At 42.9% G+C, this 17,982-nt stretch overlaps 1 protein-coding gene across 3 annotated transcripts in view; it reads right to left on the bottom strand.

The window, feature by feature from the left end:
- The window catches only part of dym (dymeclin), a 412,070-nt gene that overhangs the window by 188,732 nt on the left and 205,356 nt on the right, over positions 1 to 17,982 (bottom strand). The window lies entirely within an intron of this gene.

Consider the following 17,982-nt stretch of genomic DNA (forward strand, 5'->3'; position numbering starts at 1 on the left):
AACAAACGGGATCATGGGCTTTATAAATAGAGACATAGAGTACAAAAGAAAGGAGGTTATATTGAACCTGTATAAAACATTGGTTCGGCCACAATTGGAGTATTGTGTCCAATTCTGGGCACCGCACTTTAGGAAGGATGTGAAGGCCTTAAGAGAAAAGATTTACTAGAATGGTACCAGGGATGAGGGACCTCAGTTATGTGGATAGACTGGAAAAGCTGGGATTGTTCTCTTTAGAGCAGAGAAGGTTGAGCATAGATTTGATAGAAGTGTTCAAAATCTTGAAGTGTCTAGACAAAGTAAATAAAGAAAAACTGTTCCTACTGATGGAAGAGTCGCGAACCAGGACACAGGTTTAAGGTGATTGGCAAAAAAACCAAAGGTGACATGAGGAAAGGCTTTTTTACGCAGCAAGTGGTTAGGAACTGGAATGCACTGCCTGAAGGGATGGTGGAAGCAGAGTCAAATTGTGGCTTTCAAAAAGGAATTAGATAGGTATCTGAAGAAGAAAAATTTGCAGGGCTACGGGGAAAGAGCAGGGGAGTGGGACTAGCTGGATTGCTCTTACAGAGAGCCAGCACAGGCTTGATGGGCCGAATGGCCTCCTCCTGTGACGTAACCATTCTATGAAATTTGTAAATAGAGGACAGGGAGGAGATGATTACTCAGAATTTACAGCACAGAAACAGGCCATTCAGCCTAACTGGTCTATGCCACATTTATGCTCCATACGAGCCTCCTACCACCCCTCTTCATCTAACCCTATCAATATATCCTTCTATTCTTTTCTCCCTCATGTGCTTATCTAGCTTCCCCTTAAATACAGCACACCAGTAACAGAAATCTAAGTACAAACTTATAACAGGCAAACACCTAAGGCAGTCTAATCTAACCAACAGCAACATTGAAAGATCCTATAATTAAAGGCCATTAAAGTCGCAACAAGGACTAAGCCAAAAAGAACCCTAGAAGGCCTGATGTTGGCAGGGGTCATGGAATTTGTACTAGGAAAGGTCTTAAGCTTGACTTTCAAGTCAACGAGGAATGAGTATTGGGGAAGCTAAGTGGAGATCATTCCTGCAGGAGGATAAAAATCAAAGGAAAATGGGAAAAGAATAATACTTGCTCACTGGGATTACCAACAACTCATTGCCAGAAACTATGACAAAACTTATTCTATGCATCACCTGATCACACAGAACCAAGGTATGTGTGTTTATCCCCCTTCTTCCATTTGTTCTATTCCTTTTAAATGCTGTTTATCTGTAATATTTTTCAGTTCTGATGAAGGGGCTAAACCTGCAACGTTAACTTGTCTGTTCTCTCCATAGACGCTAACTGACCTGCTGAGCGGTTCCAGCACTTTCTGTTTGTCATCATCTCAATTTCTACTTCAACTGTGGACTTAATTGATTGAAGATACGATGCATCAAGTCAGTGCTTGGAGTAGGCCCCTCAATAGAACAACTTGCATTTCTACAGCTCCTTTACCATAGTAAGAGTTCCCAAGGCACTTCACAGGAGTGTTTTCAGACAAAATTTGACACCAAGCCAGATAAGGAGATAGGACAGGTGACCAAAAGTTTGGTCAGAGGTAGGGTTTTAAGGAGTGTCTTAAAAAGAGGAAAGGTAGAGAGGCGGAGGGGTATAGGGAGGGAATTCCAGAGCTTAGGGCCGACACAGCCGAAGTCACGTGTACCAATGGTGGGCAAAGGAAATTGGGGATGCACGAGGCCAGAATTGGAGGAACGCAGAGTTCTCGGAGGGTTGTAGGAGGAGGTTACAGAAATGGGTGGGAGGGAAGTGAGGCCATATGGGGATTTCAACACACAGATGAGAATTTTAAATCTGAGGCGTTGCTGGACAGGGAGCCTATGTAGATCAGCAAGTACAGGAGTGCTAAGTGAACGGGCATTGGTGAAAGTTAGGATAAGAGCAGCAGATTTTTGGATGAGCTGAAGTTTACGGAGGGTGAAAGATGGGTGGCCGGCCAGGGGAACACTGGAATAGTCAACAATAAGATGTGCAGGGGAAACAAAAACAGAGCCCTCGTGAGCCCCAGCAACCCCTGTCATTTTTTTGTCAATTTGACATTATGATGGGCTGGTAGTCAAAGGTTATGAGACTGAATCCCATAAAGCTGTACTTGACCTTGCATCCTTTTGAGGTTGGTGAAGTAAATATTACTGATGTGGGAGGAAAAACAGGTCTTGGCTATAAGCATAAACATTGACTATAAAAATTTAAAAATAGCTGGTTCAGAAACCTCATCCAGAACTCCGAAAAGGAAGTAGGAACAAGTACTCGCAAGGGATATCAAAGCTAACAGTAAAAGTTTTTATGAATATATTAAGAGAAAGAGCGTGGTAAGGGGGAATATGTGGGCATATTATTGGCAGATAAATGTGATATTTGAATGGAAAATAAGGAAATGGCAGACTTGTTAAATGAATACTTTACATCCATTTTCACAGTGGAGGAGGGGACAAAATTTCAGTACAAGGGAACCGCAAAATAAATCAAGGGGAGGAACTTAGTGGATTTAATATAAGTAAATAAATAGTAATGGAGAAAATAATGGGACTTAAGAAGGCCAAATCTCCAGGACCTGATAGTTTCCACTCTAGGGTATTAAAAGAAACATGTGGGGAAATTACAGATATGTTAGTCATAATTTTCCGAAGTTCTCTAGTTTTGGGAATTGTGCCTTTGGATTGGAATATTGCAAATGTCACTTCTTATTTAAGACGGGGGAGGGATAAACCAGGAAACAATAGACCTGTCAGTTTAATGTCAGCTGTGAGGAAGTTCCTGGAATCTATCATCAGAGACAGTGACTGAGCATTTGAACAAGTATGAGCTGATCAAAGAGAGTCAGCGTGGATTTGTGAGGGGAGACGGAGAGTAGGAGAAAGTAAAGATAAAAGGAATATACGCTGATTGGCTAAATGTGACAAGTGGTGTTTCCCAGTATGTACAGGGGCCTCAGCCTTTCACCATATATAGCAATGACTTTGGTTAAGGAATAGAGTTGTATATACAAATTTGCAGATGACACCAACTTAAGAGGCACAGTAAATTGTGTAGATAGGAGCAGGAAGTTACAAAAGGACATAGACAGAATAAGTGAGTGGGCAAATCAGTAGTAGAGACTTAGTCAGACCCCATCTAGAGTACTGTATTCAGCTTTGGGCACCTCATCTCAGGAAGGATATATTAGCCTTGGAGTGAGCACCAGGGCTTAAAGGGTTAAATTATGAGGGCAGGTTCCATAAACTTGGTTTGAATTCCTTTGAGTTCAGAAGATTGAGGGGTGATCTAATTGAGGTGTTTAAAATAATAAAAGGATTTGATTGAATAGATACAGAGAAGCCATTTCCTCTGGTGGGGGAATCCAGAACAAGTGGGCACAACCTTAAAATTAGAGTTAGGCCATTCAGTGAAATGAGGAGGCACTTTTTCCACACAAAGGGTAATGGAAATCAGGAATTCTCTCTCTTGAATCCTGGATCAAATCAATCTTTTAAGACTGAGATCGATAAGATTTTTATTGTTAGGTAAGGGATAAGGGGCTATGGATCAACAGCAATTAAATGGAGATGAGGTACAGATCAACCATGATTTAAATGAATGGTGGAACATCTCAAGGGGCTGAATTACCAGCTCCTGTTCCTATGTAACTCCCAATTGCTGTTGTGACCCCTGCTGGAAAGTGTGCATGTGTATCTGGACACTGGCTTAGGATGAGATCTGACTTGGCTGTGATGTACGTTCACAGTAGAATGGTCAGCCACAATTTGCCAAAAAAGTAAAATTTACATTATATTTTTGGCTTAAATAAATGTCTTACTTTTGTAAATAATACTTAAACTTTACTGGTTTAAAAAAAACTCAAAACACATCATTCTATCTAATTAGTATATATCTTATAATTTGCTTCCAGTGTTAAAACTCAAAAACTGAGGAACACCAGATTAACATGTGCATGATTATGTCACTGAGGTTTTGCTCTAAACCAGTTAAAGTTGAAATAAGGTTGGTGGCAGGAAAGTAAAAATCATTTCACATTTTTTTTTGCCTGTACCTAAGCTGAATTCATGCCGGAACAATCTCGGTTTGGCTCTAGGGATAATGGGAAGGGAAACATTCATGTGGTTTTCATTTCTTTGAAGGATTCTGCTTCCAAATGCAGAATGGGTAACACATAAAGAAGCCCCTGATATTCTTCAAGTGTCAGTAAACTGACAGCAGTATATGATGTGATCACATCTCTCAAGCCACAGTGGTCAAGGAAAAAACATGAAACTCAACTGTACTTGGATGATTGCAGTCTCCTTGGGTAAGGAACTGTAAAAAAAAAATTATGCCCTCAAGAAGAATGCTTTTGATTTTGACCTGAAACCATCTTGGCCTGTATCTACACGAAACACCTGGATTTAATATTGTAACCATAGCTTTCATAATAAAATGCTTTAAAGCAAAAGAAAAGCAACAAAATCAAGCAGTTGAAAGTTCTTTGCTAATTTATTTCTCTGCTAAGGCACGCTTGCTGGAAAAAACTTAAGAGTTTTTGTTTCAATTAGGATCCTGTCGAGTTGTGTTAAAAATGAGAAACAAAGTTAGCAGATGTCAATAAGAGCCTATGATTGGGAGACTGCAACGTTTTTTTTGCTGCAACCACATCCTCTACGAAGAAAGCAAAAACCCACCACAAGGTTACAAGTATAGTTTTACATGTTTCTCACCCAGACACTTGTTTTTCTCTCCTACCTCCCTCAACCCGGATTTCCCGTCTGCGGTAAAGAAATATGAAGAGACTGGCAATACTATACACACCTGATGGAAGTGAGATTAGCGGAAAGTAAATGGACTGTAGGCTCAGTCTCAGTGACATCAAGAATCCCTTTGACCTCAATCAATTAATAAGTTGCTATTTTTTCTGCTCACCTTTATTCTTGAAAAAAGGATGCCAATAATTTTTAAAAACGGACAAAAAACTCCAGATATTCTCCCCACTCATATATATAGTGAAGCAAGATATATATGTAAATTACTACTTAAACAGTGAATAATACAGGTGATGAAGAAAACAAACTCAGTTGCAGAGTTGAAACTTACTGCTAAAATAATCACTAGCATGGTTTAAAAAACAAAAGCAACTCTGATATGTCTGCTTTGCAGATCATTAGATCTCGCACTAGCAGAGCTATGCAGAATGTATGGGGATTATTTTTTAAAGACTATTTGTACGATATCCTTACAGGCAGTCACTATGCTGACATTTTTTCTTCCGATTGTCTCCCTTTCTCTCCTGAAGGTGCAGAGTCCTGCTAGGGGATTGTTCCATGTGGACCAAGGTCACACCTGGTAAGTTGCCTAAATGGCCACTTTTCACGCGTGCCGAGACACCCGAGTATCAGCAGGCTGTTCTACCGGACAGGATTACAGCCAAGCCCAATCCTGTTCTCGCACTTTGCATCCACACGTGTATGTATGTGTTCCAGCAGGGCTCACTGTGGGTAGAGACCAAGAGCGGGAACAGGGTACTGAGTTAGACGATCAGCCATGATCATTTTGAATGGCGGAGCAGGCCCGAAGGGCCGAATGGCCTACCCTTGCTCCTATTTTCTATGTTTCTATGAATAAGAGCAAAAACACAATTAGAACTGCGAGTTAACTTATGTAAACTATGGGGTAGAATTTTCATGGGGGTTCTCTCAATCTCTCGCTGTAAATTCAGAAGAATCCCTGGAGAAATGGCACGGGGTTTCCACCGATCTTCCGAAGTTACAGCAGGAGACTGTGAGAACCCCCACAGAAATTCCAGGCGTATGAGTTCACGGTTTCTAAAGGAGTATGCTTTTCACAAAAGTTTCTACAAGAGAACCACACTTTTAAAACCCTCTGCAAGACATCCACACAGCACAAGGGTAACATGTGATCTGGCACAGAGGAAGTCCTGTTCTTCGTTTGGAGGAGTTGAAGGGGTTTAAGTTTCAAATATCAGTAGTCCTCAGACCACATACAACACAGGTGGTTTTCAGAACCACTCAAATGTATAATATTCCGTTCTCTACTACTTCGCCCCAACGAGTGAAAATAATCTTTTTGAACAGACTTGAAAACTTAGCACCAACCCACAAAAACCAACACCATTAAAATACATTGGAGTCGATAGAATTTCATGGAAAACATATAAAGTGTGGTTTTGGATTAAAACAGAATTCAGTGTTCTCACAGGTCCTCTTAAGGTAATATCGTCCAAGGATTAAAATTTGAGATTTGTTGAAACAAAAACAAGTGCAGATTCCCTCCAAACTTTTGCACGCAACGGTTGCAGACGCTTCACAGAAACACCAGCACTGTAAACAACTGCATACCACCAGAGTCACAACTTCTCCATGCCCACTGTCTCCAATGCATCTGTGTGAAGGCAACAGGGGCTGGCTCTTGTTAAAGGGAGAGATAAGCAAGGCCAGTCCATGTTAGTCATAGAATCATAGAAAGGTTACAGCACGGAAGGAGGCCATTTGGCCCATTGAGTCTGCGCCAGCTCCATGCAAGAGCAGTCGAGCTAGTCCCACTCCCCCACCCTTTCCCCGTAGCCATGCAAATTTTTTCCTTTCAAGTATGTATCCGGTTCCCTTTTGAAGGCCATGATTGAATCTGCCTCCATCACCCCCGAAGGCAGTGCATTCCAGATCCTAACCACTCGATATGTAAAAAAGCTTTTCCTCATGTCACCTTTGCTTCTTTTGCCAATCACCTTAAATCTATGTCCTCTGGTTCTTGACCCTTCCGCCAATGGGAACAGTTTCTCTCTATCCACTGTGTCTAGACCCTTCATGATTTTGAATACCTCTATCAAATCTCCGCGCAACCGTCTCTGTTCCAAGGAGAACAACCCCAGCTTCTCCAGTCTATCCACGTAACTAAAGCCCGTCATCCCTGGAATCATTCTAGTAAATCTTTTCTGCACCCTCTCTAAGGCCTTCAGATCTTTCCTAAAGTGCAGTGCCCAGAACTGGACACAATACTCCAGTTGTGGCCGAACCAATGTTTTATAAAGGTTCATCATGACTTCCATTTTTTTGTATTCTATGCCTCGATTTATAAAGCCCAGGATCCCATATGCTTTTTTAACCGCTTTCTCAACCTGCCCTCCACCTTCAATGATTTGTGCACATATACCCCCAGATCTCTCTGTTCCTGTATTCCTTTTAGAATTGTGCCCTCGAGTTTATATTGCCTCTCCTCGTTCTTCCTACAAAAATGTATCACTTCACACTTTTCTGCGTTAAATTTCATCTGCCATGTGTCCACCCATGCCAACAGCCTGTCTATATCTTCTTGAAGTCTATCACTATCCTCCTCACTGTTTACTACCCTTCCAAGTTTTATGTCATCTGCAAATTTTGAAATTGTAGGAACATAGGAACAGGAGTAGGCCATTCAGCCCCTTGTGCCTGCTCCGCCATTTGATAAGATCATGGCTGATCTGTGATCTAACTCCATATACCTGCCTTTGGCCCATATCCCTTAATACCTTTGGTTGCCAAAAAGCTATCTATCTCAGATTTAAATTTAGCAATTGAGCTAGTATCAATTGCCATTTGGGGAAGAGAGTTCCAAACTTCTACCACCCTTTGTGTGTAGAAATGTTTTCTAATCTCGGTCCTAAAAGGTCTGGCTCTAATTTTTAGACTGTGCCCCCGACTCCCAAAATCCCCAACCAGCGGAAATAGTTTCTCTCTATCCACCCTATCTGTTCCCATTAATATCTTATAAACTTCAATCAGATCACCCCTTAACCTTCGAAACTCCAGAGAATACAACCCCAATTTGTGTAATCTCTCCTCGTAACTTAATCCTTGAAGTCCGGGTATCATTCTAGTAAACCTATGCTGCACTCCCTCCAAGGCCAATATGTCCTTCCGAAGGTGCGGTGCCCAGAACTGCTCACAGTACTCCAGGTGCGGTCTAACCAGGGTTTTGTATAGCTGCAGCATAACTTCTGCCCCCTTGTACTCTAGTCCTCCAGATATAAAGGCCAGCATTCCATTTGCCTTATTGATTATTTTCTGCACCTGTTCATGACACTTCAATGATCGATGTACCTGTACCCCGAAGTCCCTTTGGACATCCACTGTTTTTAACTTTTTACCATTTACAAAGTACCCTGTTCTATCCTTTTTTGATCCAAAGTGGATGACCTCACATTTGTCTACATTGAATTCCATTTGCCACAGTTTTGCCCATTCACCTAATCTATCAATATCCCTTTGTAATTTTATGTTTTCATCTCCACTGCTTACACTGCCACCAATCTTTGTGTCATCGGCAAACTTAGATATGAGACTTTCTATGCCTTCATCTAAGTCGTAAATAAAAATTGTGAATAATTGAGGCCCCACGACAGATCCCTGCGGGACTCCACTAGTCACATCCTGCCAATGTGAGCACCTACCCATTATCCCTACTCTCTGTCGCCTTTCGCTCAGCCAACTTCCTAACCAAGTCCGTAATTTTCCCTCGATTCCATGGGCTTCTAACTTAGCTAACAGTCTCTTATGTGGGACCTTATCAAATGCCTTCTGGAAGTCCATATAAATAACATCCATTGACATTCCCCTGTCCACTACTTTAGTCACCTCTTCAAAATTGTGCCATGTAAACCCAAGTCCAAGTCATTAATATATATCAAGAAAAGCAGTGGTCCCAGCACTGACCCCTGGAGAACATCACTGTACACATCCCTCCAGTCCGAAAAACAACCGTTCACCAGTACTCTGTTTCCTGTCCCTTAGCCAATTCTGTATCCATGTTGCTACTACCACCTTTACTCCATAGGCCACAATTTTGATGATAAGCCTACCGTGAGGCACTTTATCAAACGCCTTTTCAAAGTCCAGATACACCACATCAACTACACTGCCCTCATCTACCCTCTGTTACCTCAGTCTTCGCACTGAGGGTACCATCCAATGTGTTGTGTGGCACTATCACCATGCTAAATGGGATAGATTCAGAACAGATCTAGCAGTTCAAAACTGGGCATCCATGAGGCGCTGTGGGCCATCAGCAGCAGCAGAATTCTATTCCAGCACAATCCGTAACCTCATGGCCCGGCATATTCCTCACTCTACCATTACCAACAAGCCAGGCGATCAACCCTGGTTCAATGAGGAGTGTAGAGGGGCGTGCCAGGAGCAGCACCAGGCGTACCTATAAATGAGGTGCCAACCTGGTGAAGCTACAACTCAGGACTACGTGCATGCTAAATAGCGGAAGCAACATGCTATAGACAGAGCTAAGCGATTCCACAACCAACGGATCAGATCAAAGCTCTGCAGTCCTGCCACATCCAGTCGTGAATGGTGGTAGACAATTGACAATTAAGCAACTAACGGGAGGAGGAGGCTCTGCAAACATCCCCATGCTCAATGATGGCGGAGTCCAGCACGTGAGTGCAAAAGACAAGGCTGAAGTGTTTGCAAACAGCTTCAGCCAGAAGTGTCGAGTGGACGATCCATCTCGGCCTCCTCCCGATATCCCCACCATCACAGAAGCCAGTCTTCAGCCAATTCGATTCACTCCACGTGATATCAAGAAACGTCTGAGTGCAGTGGATACAACAAAGGCTATAGGCCCCGACAACATCTCGGCTGTAGAGCTGAAGACTCGTGCTCCAGAACGAGCTGCGCCTCCAGCCAAGCTGTTCCAGTACAGCTGCAACAATGGCATCTACCAGACAATGTGGAAAATTGCCCAAGTATGTCCTGTCCACAAAAAGCAGGACAAATTCAATCCGGCCAATTACTGCCCCATCAGTCTCCTCTCAATCATCAGCAAAGTGATGGAAGGTGTCGTTGACAGTGCTATCAAGCGGCACTAACTCACCAATAACCTGCTCACCGATGCTCAGTTTGGGTTCCACCAGGACCACTCAGCTCCAGACCTCATTACAGCCTTGGTCCAAACATGGACAAAAGAGCTGAATTCCAGAGGTGAGGTGAGAGTGACTGCCTTTGACATCAAGGCAGCATTTGACCAAGTGTGGCACCAAGGAGCCCTAGTAAAATTGAAGTCAATGGGAATCAGGGGGAAAACTCTCCAATGGCTGGCGTCATACCTAGCACAAAGGAAGATGGTAGTGGTTGTTGGAGGCCAATCATCTCAGTCCCAGAACATTGCTGCAGGAGTTCCTCAGGGCAGTGTCCTTGGTCCAACCATCTTCAGCTGCTTCGTCAATGACCTTCCCTCCATCATAAGGTCAGAAATGGGGATGTTCGCTGATGATTGCACAGTGTTCAGTTCCATTCGCAACCCCTCAAATAATGAAGCAGTCCGAGCCCGCATGCAGCAAGACCTGGACAACATCCAGGCTTGGGCTCATAAGTGGCAAGTAACATTTGCGCCAGACAAGTGCCAGGCAATGACCATCTCCAACAAGAGACAGTCTAACCACCTCCCCTTGACATTCAACGGCATTACCATGCCGAATCCTCCACCATCAACATCCTGGGGGTCACCATTGACCAGAAACTTAACTGGACCAGCCATATAAATACTGTGGCTAAAAGTTTCCCCACCACTGTGTCTAAAAGTTTCCCCACCACTGAGCTTAAACTGACTGGCCTATAGTTGCTGGGTTTATCCTTGCACGCTTTTTGAACAAGGATTTGCAATTCTCCAGTCCTCTGGCACCACTCCCGTATCTACGATGTTTGGAAGATTATGGCCAGTACCTCCGCAATTTCCACCCGTACTTCTCTCAGCAACCTAGGATGCATCCCATCCGGATCGGGTGACTTATCTATTTTAAGTACAGCTACCCTTTCTAGTACCTCTATCAATTTTTAGCCCATCCAGTATCTCACTATATCTTCCTTTACTGAGACTCTGGCAGCATCTTCTTCCTTGGTAAAGGCAGATGCAAAGTATCCATTTATTACCTCAGCCATCCCCTCTGCCTCCATGAGTAGATCTCCTCTATGGTCCCTAATCGGCCCCACCCCTCCTCTTACTACCCGTTTACTGTTTACAGTCAACTCAAGTTTATACCTGTCAATTATATTTTGCACAGCAATTGTATTATTTTCACATTCCAACATTTTCTCTTTTAAATGGAACTTGCTCTTATTGAAATGTATAATAAAGAGTAACTTTCATTTAAGTGTATAGTGTTTATTAGAGGTGGGTGAGCCAGGCTCCTGCCTGAGCCAGGGGTGTGGTTCAGCTTTTCTGAGCCAAAGCTCAAGCTGAGCCAATTGAAAAGAACAGCAAATCCCTCTGGAAGGGAGACTGGAGAGGCATGGAATTGAGAACCTAAGATCACGGGTCAAATCTGGCACGTTGTACGTCCACAGGTGCCAACAAGTTTTTTTCTTAAAAAGGGATTTCTGATTACAGTGGTAGGACGGGTTCTGGGAGGGAAGTAAATTCAGTCTAAAAATTACTTTGGAGGGTAAATCAGTCTAACTTTCTTGCCAGTTGTAGATAGGATATGTGAATGTGTTTATGCTTAATCCTTGATTTAAAAAAAATTATATACCAGTGGATCTCCTTTGGTGTTCCTTCGGTTGAGTTTCAGAATGCATTATAATATGGATCTGCTAAGCCCCAGTAATAACCATTCTTCTACTCTCAGCACAATCAGAGGTTGTTGTTACCGAGAGTTTCCTTCTCTCTCTGACCATTCCAGAGGATAAATCTCTCTTCCTGCCCCTCCTTCAATAGAGTCTTTCTCCACTTCTGCTCAACAGGGTGTCGCTACATCACGCCAACAAGATACCTCTCTCCCTTCTCCCCCCTCAAGAGGGTATCGCTCTGTCCTATTTCACCCCATTCTCCAGCTGCAGCAGGGTTAAAATGAAATTGCAAGTTCATACATCAAAAACAAACTCCTGCGCGTGTATATTGGGATCATCACTGCTATATTGGTGGTCCTTGAACTTTTTAAAATAAAGCCTCACAGAAACATCATAGCGTCTCACATCCTTATATCTATGGATGCTGGTAAGTAAGTCTCTCTTTTCTGTCCCTCTCCTTCACTTTTTCCTTTGCTCTTGTCTTTCACTTCCTTTTCCCTCTCCCTCACTTGGTTTCTCTTCTTTCTCCTTGCTCTCCAGTTTCTGTCCTCTCACTTTTATCTCTCCCTCTCTCTCGACCTGTACCTTCAATTCTGTCTCCCTTTCTCTCTCTCTACTTGTGTCTTTCTATGTCCTCCACTTGTCCCCCTCCACTCTCTCGCTTTCTACCCAGTGTAAAACTGAAGGGGCGCTGCACTGTCAAAGGTGCCGTCGTTTGGATGAGCTGTAAATCCGAGGTCCTGTCTGCCCTCCTAGGTGCACATAAAAGATCCCACAGCACTAATCTAAGAGTAGGGGAGTTCACCTGGTGTTCTGGCCAATATTTATCCCTCAAGCAACACAACTAAAATACTTTAATTGGTCATTTATCTCATTGCTGTTTATGGGACCTTGCTGGGTGCAAATTGGCTGCCAGGATTCCCTATATTACAACAGTGATGGCACTTCAAAGCGTACATCATTGGCTGTGCAGCATCTTGGGACGTCCTGAGGTCGTGAAAGGCACTATATAAATGCAAGTTCTTTCTATTTGTCCTCTTGTCTCTGTTTCCCCCCACCTCACTTCACTCGTTTCCCCCCACCTCACTTCACTCGTTTCCCTCCCGCTACCCCCTCCCCCAACTTGTCCCCACCCTCTCTCTTCGCTTGCCTCTTTGTGTCCCACCTCAGCTACTGAGACTGAGAACTTGGACCTCACCAGACCCATTTTTAAAAGTTGGATGCTTTCTGATCACCAAATGTTGGTGCAGGCAAAAGGGACCATGCGCCAATCCCAATGCAGATGGCAGCATGAGCATGTGGAATGCCAGGGACATTTGCAGCGGAGTCTCCCATGTGGGAGGCTCTAATGGCAGTCAGTACTTTTCCCATGAACGTGCATTATGCTGCTATAGAAGCCTGAAGTTCTAGATTGGAACGAGTTGTCTCTAGGTACAGCAATAGCACATTGTTGTCACATGACGGGTTAACCAGAACTGATCCAATAAACTGATCTAAGTTATCCAAATGATTATATTATATAAATGATCCCCATTTCCATGGACTGCCCGATAACCTTATCTGACTAATCTTAGAATCATAGAAGGTTACAGCACGGAAGGAGGCCATTCAGCCCATTGAGTCCACGCCGGCTCTGTGGAAGAGTAGTCCAGCTAGTCCCATTCCCCCGCCTATCCCTGTAGCCCTGCAAATTTTTTCCTTTCAAGGACTCATCCAGTTCCCTTTTGAAGGCCATGATTGAATCTGCCTCCACCACCCCCTCAGGCAGTGCATTCCAGATCCTAACTACTCAGTGTAAAAAAGCTTTTCCTCATGTCACCTTTGCTTCTTTTGCCAATCACCTTAAATCTATGCCCTCTGGCTCTTGACCCTTCCGCCAGTGGAAACAGTTTCTCTCTATCTACTCTGTCTAGACCCTTCATGATTTTGAATACCTCTATCAAATGTCCTCACAACCATCTCTGTTCCAAGGAGAACAACCCCAGCTACTCCAGTCTATCCACATAACTAAAGTCTCATCCCTGGAATCATTCTAGTAAATCTCTTTTGCACCCTCTCTAAGGCCTTTACATCTTTCCTAAAATTCTGTGCCCAGAACTGGACACAATACTCCAGTTGTGGCCAAACCAGTGTTTTATAAAGGTTCATCATGACTTCCACACTTTTGTACTTTATGCCTCTATTTTTAAAGCCCAGGATCCTGTATGCTTTCTCAACCTGCCCTGCCATCTTCAACGATTTGTGCATATATACCCCCCAGATCTCTCTGTTCCTGTATCCCTTTGAGTTGTGTCCTCTAGTTTGTATTGCTTTTCCTCGTTCTTCCTACCAAAATGTATCACTTCACACCTGTCTATATCCTCCTCACTGTTTACTACCCTTCCAAGTTTTGTGTCATCTGCAAATTTTGAAATTGTGCCCTGTACACCCAAGTCCAAGTCATCAATATATAATCAAGAAAAGCAGTGGTCCCAGCACTGACCCCTGGAAAACACCACTGTACACCTCCCTCCAGTCCAAAAAACATCTGTTCACCACTACTCTCTGTTTCCTGTCACTTAGCCAATTCTGTATCCATGTTGCTACTGCCCCCTTATTGAAGATAAGCCTACCATGCGGCACTTTATCAAACGCCTTTTGAAAGTCTACATACAGCACATCAACTGCATTGCCCTCATCTACCCTCTGTTACCTCACCAAAAAACTCTATCAGGTTAGTTAAACATGATTTGCCTTTAACAAATCCATGCTGGCTTTCCATAATCAATTCACACTCGTTCAAGTGACTGTTAATTCTGTCCCGGATTATCGTTTCTAAAAGTTTCCATAAATCTTATTCAATTTCCTATCAAAATGTTGCTTAATTCAAGAGCAAAGTTTTCAATGTATACACAAAGCCTGAAAAATCCACCGTCTTGATAGCTCAATGGATAAATGCACTACCTGGTGTGATGCTGAAGTGCACAGATCAGGAAGGTCCCAGGTCCAGGTTCTGGCCTGCATTCTAAGCTGATCTCAGAAGGGTCGCTTTCTGGTTTCAATCAACTTTGGAAAGATTGAGCAGGCTCTTTTCTCTGGAAAAAAGAGAAGACTGAGGAGACCTGATAGAGATCTTTAAAATTATTAAGGAGTTTGGTAGCGTGGACATGGGAGAAATTGTTTCCCTTTGTGGGCGAGTCCAGAACAAGGGGGCATAAGTATAAGGTAGATCAAATAAAGAATTTAGGAGAAATTTCTTTACACAGAGAGTGGTTAAAATATGGAATTCACTGCCACATGGAGTGGTTGAAACAGATGGTACTGACCCATTTAAGGGGATGCTTGATGTATAAATGAGGGAGAAGGGAATAGAAGCACATGGGGCAGAGTGGGAAGAGGTAATTAGAGTGAGAGGAGGCTTTTGTACAGTATAAACACTGGCATTGACTAGTTGGGATGAATGGCCTGTTTCTGTGCTGTAGATGCTATGCAATGTAATTCTATGTAATGTAATTCGATGGCCCAGGGCTAAGGAGATGAAATTCACTCGATCTCAGAAAGTGACTCCTGCTAAAAAAAAAGCACTTGTACGGATGTTGAGGGAAGACAGAATTGTCCTCAGCTGTGTTGCCCCCTATGGCTGTCAACAACCTGCCAATACTCACCACTTAGCCTTACATTAAGGCTGGCAATTTGGATGAGGTACTAGCACAAGACTGCCTTTAGGTGAAGAGAAAACAGAATTGGAAGGGGAAATAAGGATGTCCAGAATCCTAACACTTAATTCAATCCAAAATCAGATGATAAATTATGTTTCTAGAATGTGGTGCAAAAATTTAGGCTGAAATCTCCCTACCACACATGTTTGATCTTGATGGAGTTACATTTTCATGTAACACTCATGGAAATGATCAATTGCTCATGAGCTTTTCAACAACTAAGAACTTCAAAGAATATGTACGTAACAAAGAGAAGTACTGCTGTCTTCAGTCAAATACTTGGCTACCATTTGCAATGCTCCACTTAGATAGAAACATAGAATCATAGAAGTTTACAACATGGAAACAGGCCCTTCGGCCCAACATGTCCATGTCGCCCAGTTTATACCACTAAGCTAGTCCCAATTGCCTGCACTTGGCCCATATCCCTCTATACCCATCTTACCCATGTAACTGTCCAAATGCTTTTTAAAAGACAAAATTGTACCCGCCTCTATTACTGTCTCTGGCAGCTCGTTCCAGACACTCACCACCCTTTGAGTGAAAAAATTGCCCCTCTGGATCCTTTTGTATCTCTCCCCTCTCACCTTAAATCTATGCCCCCTCGTTATAGACTCCCCTACCTTTGGGAAAAGATTTTGACTATCTACCTTATCTATGCCCCTCATTATTTTATAGACTTCCATAAGATCACCCCTCAACCTCCTACTCTCCAGGGAAAAAAGTCTCAGTCTATCCAACCTCTCCCTATAAGTCAAACCATCAAGTCCCGGTAGCATCCTAGTAAATCTTTTCTGCACTCTTTCTAGTTTAATAATATCCTTTCTATAATAGGGTGACCAGAACTGTACACAGTACTCCAAGTGTGGCCTTACTAATGTCTTGTACAACTTCAACAAGACATTCCAACTCCTGTGTTCAATGTTCTGACCAATGAAACCAAGCATGCTGAATGCCTTCTTCACCACCCTATCCACCTGTGACTCCACTTTCAAGGAGCTATGAACCTGTACTCCTAGATCTCTTTGTTCTATAACTCTCCCCAACGCCCTACCATTAACGGAGTAGGTCCTGGCCTGATTCGATCTACCAAAATGCATCACCTCACATTTATCTAAATTAAACTCCATCTGCCATTCATGGGCCCACTGGCCCAATTTATCAAGATCCCGTTGCAATCCCAGATAACCTTCTTCACTGTCCACAATGCCACCAATCTTGGTGTCATCTGCAAACTTACTAACCATGCCTCCTAAATTCTCATCCAAATCATTAATATAAATAACAAATAACAGCGGACCCAGCACCGATCCCTGAGGCACACCGCTGGTCACAGGGCTCCAGTTTGAAAAACAACCCTCTACAACCACCCTCTGTCTTCTGTCGTCAAGCCAATTTTGTATCCAATTGGCTACCTCACCTTGGATCCCGTGAGATCTAACCTTATGTAACAACCTACCATGCGGTACCTTGTCAAAGGCTTTGCTAAAGTCCATGTAGATCACGTCTACTGCACAGCCCTCATCTATCTTCTTGGTTACCCCTTCAAAAAACTCAATCAAATTCGTGAAACATGATTTTCCTCTCACAAAACCATGCTGACTGTTCCTAATCAGTCCCTGCCTCTCCAAATGCCCGTAGATCCTGTCTCTCAGAATACCCTCTAACAACTTACCCACTACAGATGTCAGGCTCACCGGTCTGCAGTTCCCAGGCTTTTCCCTGCCGCCCTTCTTAAACAAAGGCACAACATTTGCTACCCTCCAATCTTCAGGCACCTCACCTGTAGCTGTCGATGATTTAAATATCTCTGATAGGGGACCCGCAATTTCCTCCCTAACCTCCTGGGATACATTTCATCAGGTCCCGGAGATTTATCTACCTTGATGCGCGTTAAGACTTCCAGCACCTCCCTCTCTGTAATATGTACACTCCTCAAGACATCACTATTTATTTCCTCAAGTTCCCTAACATCCATGCCTTTCTCAACCGTAAATACCGATGTGAAATATTCATTTCGGATCTCACCCATCTCTTGTGGTTCCGCACATAGATGACCTTGTTGATCCTTAAGAGGCTCTACTCTCTCCCTAGTTACTCTTTTGCCCTTTATGTATTTGTAGAAGCTCTTTGGATTCTCCTTTGCCTTATCTGCCACAGCAATCTCATGTCCCCTTTGATGACTGTGTTCTATTGATATTAGATGACTTAGTGTGTAAATGAACTGTGATGACTAACCCAATCCCTAGTTTTCATCTTGCATTGTCCAATTTGTGAAGAGTATCATCCAGTTAAATAATTATCTCCCTGTATTACTGTATCAGTAAATTTTGTGATTTAGGCATTAGGCAAGGAAACATTGAACCAACAAACTAGTCAAAAGCAGATTATGCTTTCTCTGCTAACTTCATGTAAACAGAGCCAATCGCCATTAGTACTTTGCTATTCTGAACCTTAATAGCAAGAGGGAAAACAAATTATGCAAGACGTTTTGATTATACATTTTTAAAAATTAATTATTGCTTAAGTTCACTCTGTTCAGTAAGACCGGCCCTGCCAGTTTCCTACATTATGCAACTTCAATGCACTGATATTTTATTTTGCTGGCAATAGTTAGTAAATTAAAACCTCACACTGTAAATTAAGATAAAAAGATTTCTCCGAACACCGATGTATAGACATGCCCAATGTGA

The sequence above is a fragment of the Heptranchias perlo genome, chromosome 1, assembly GCF_035084215.1.
Source record: "Heptranchias perlo isolate sHepPer1 chromosome 1, sHepPer1.hap1, whole genome shotgun sequence".
NCBI classification, from domain to species: domain Eukaryota; kingdom Metazoa; phylum Chordata; class Chondrichthyes; order Hexanchiformes; family Hexanchidae; genus Heptranchias; species Heptranchias perlo.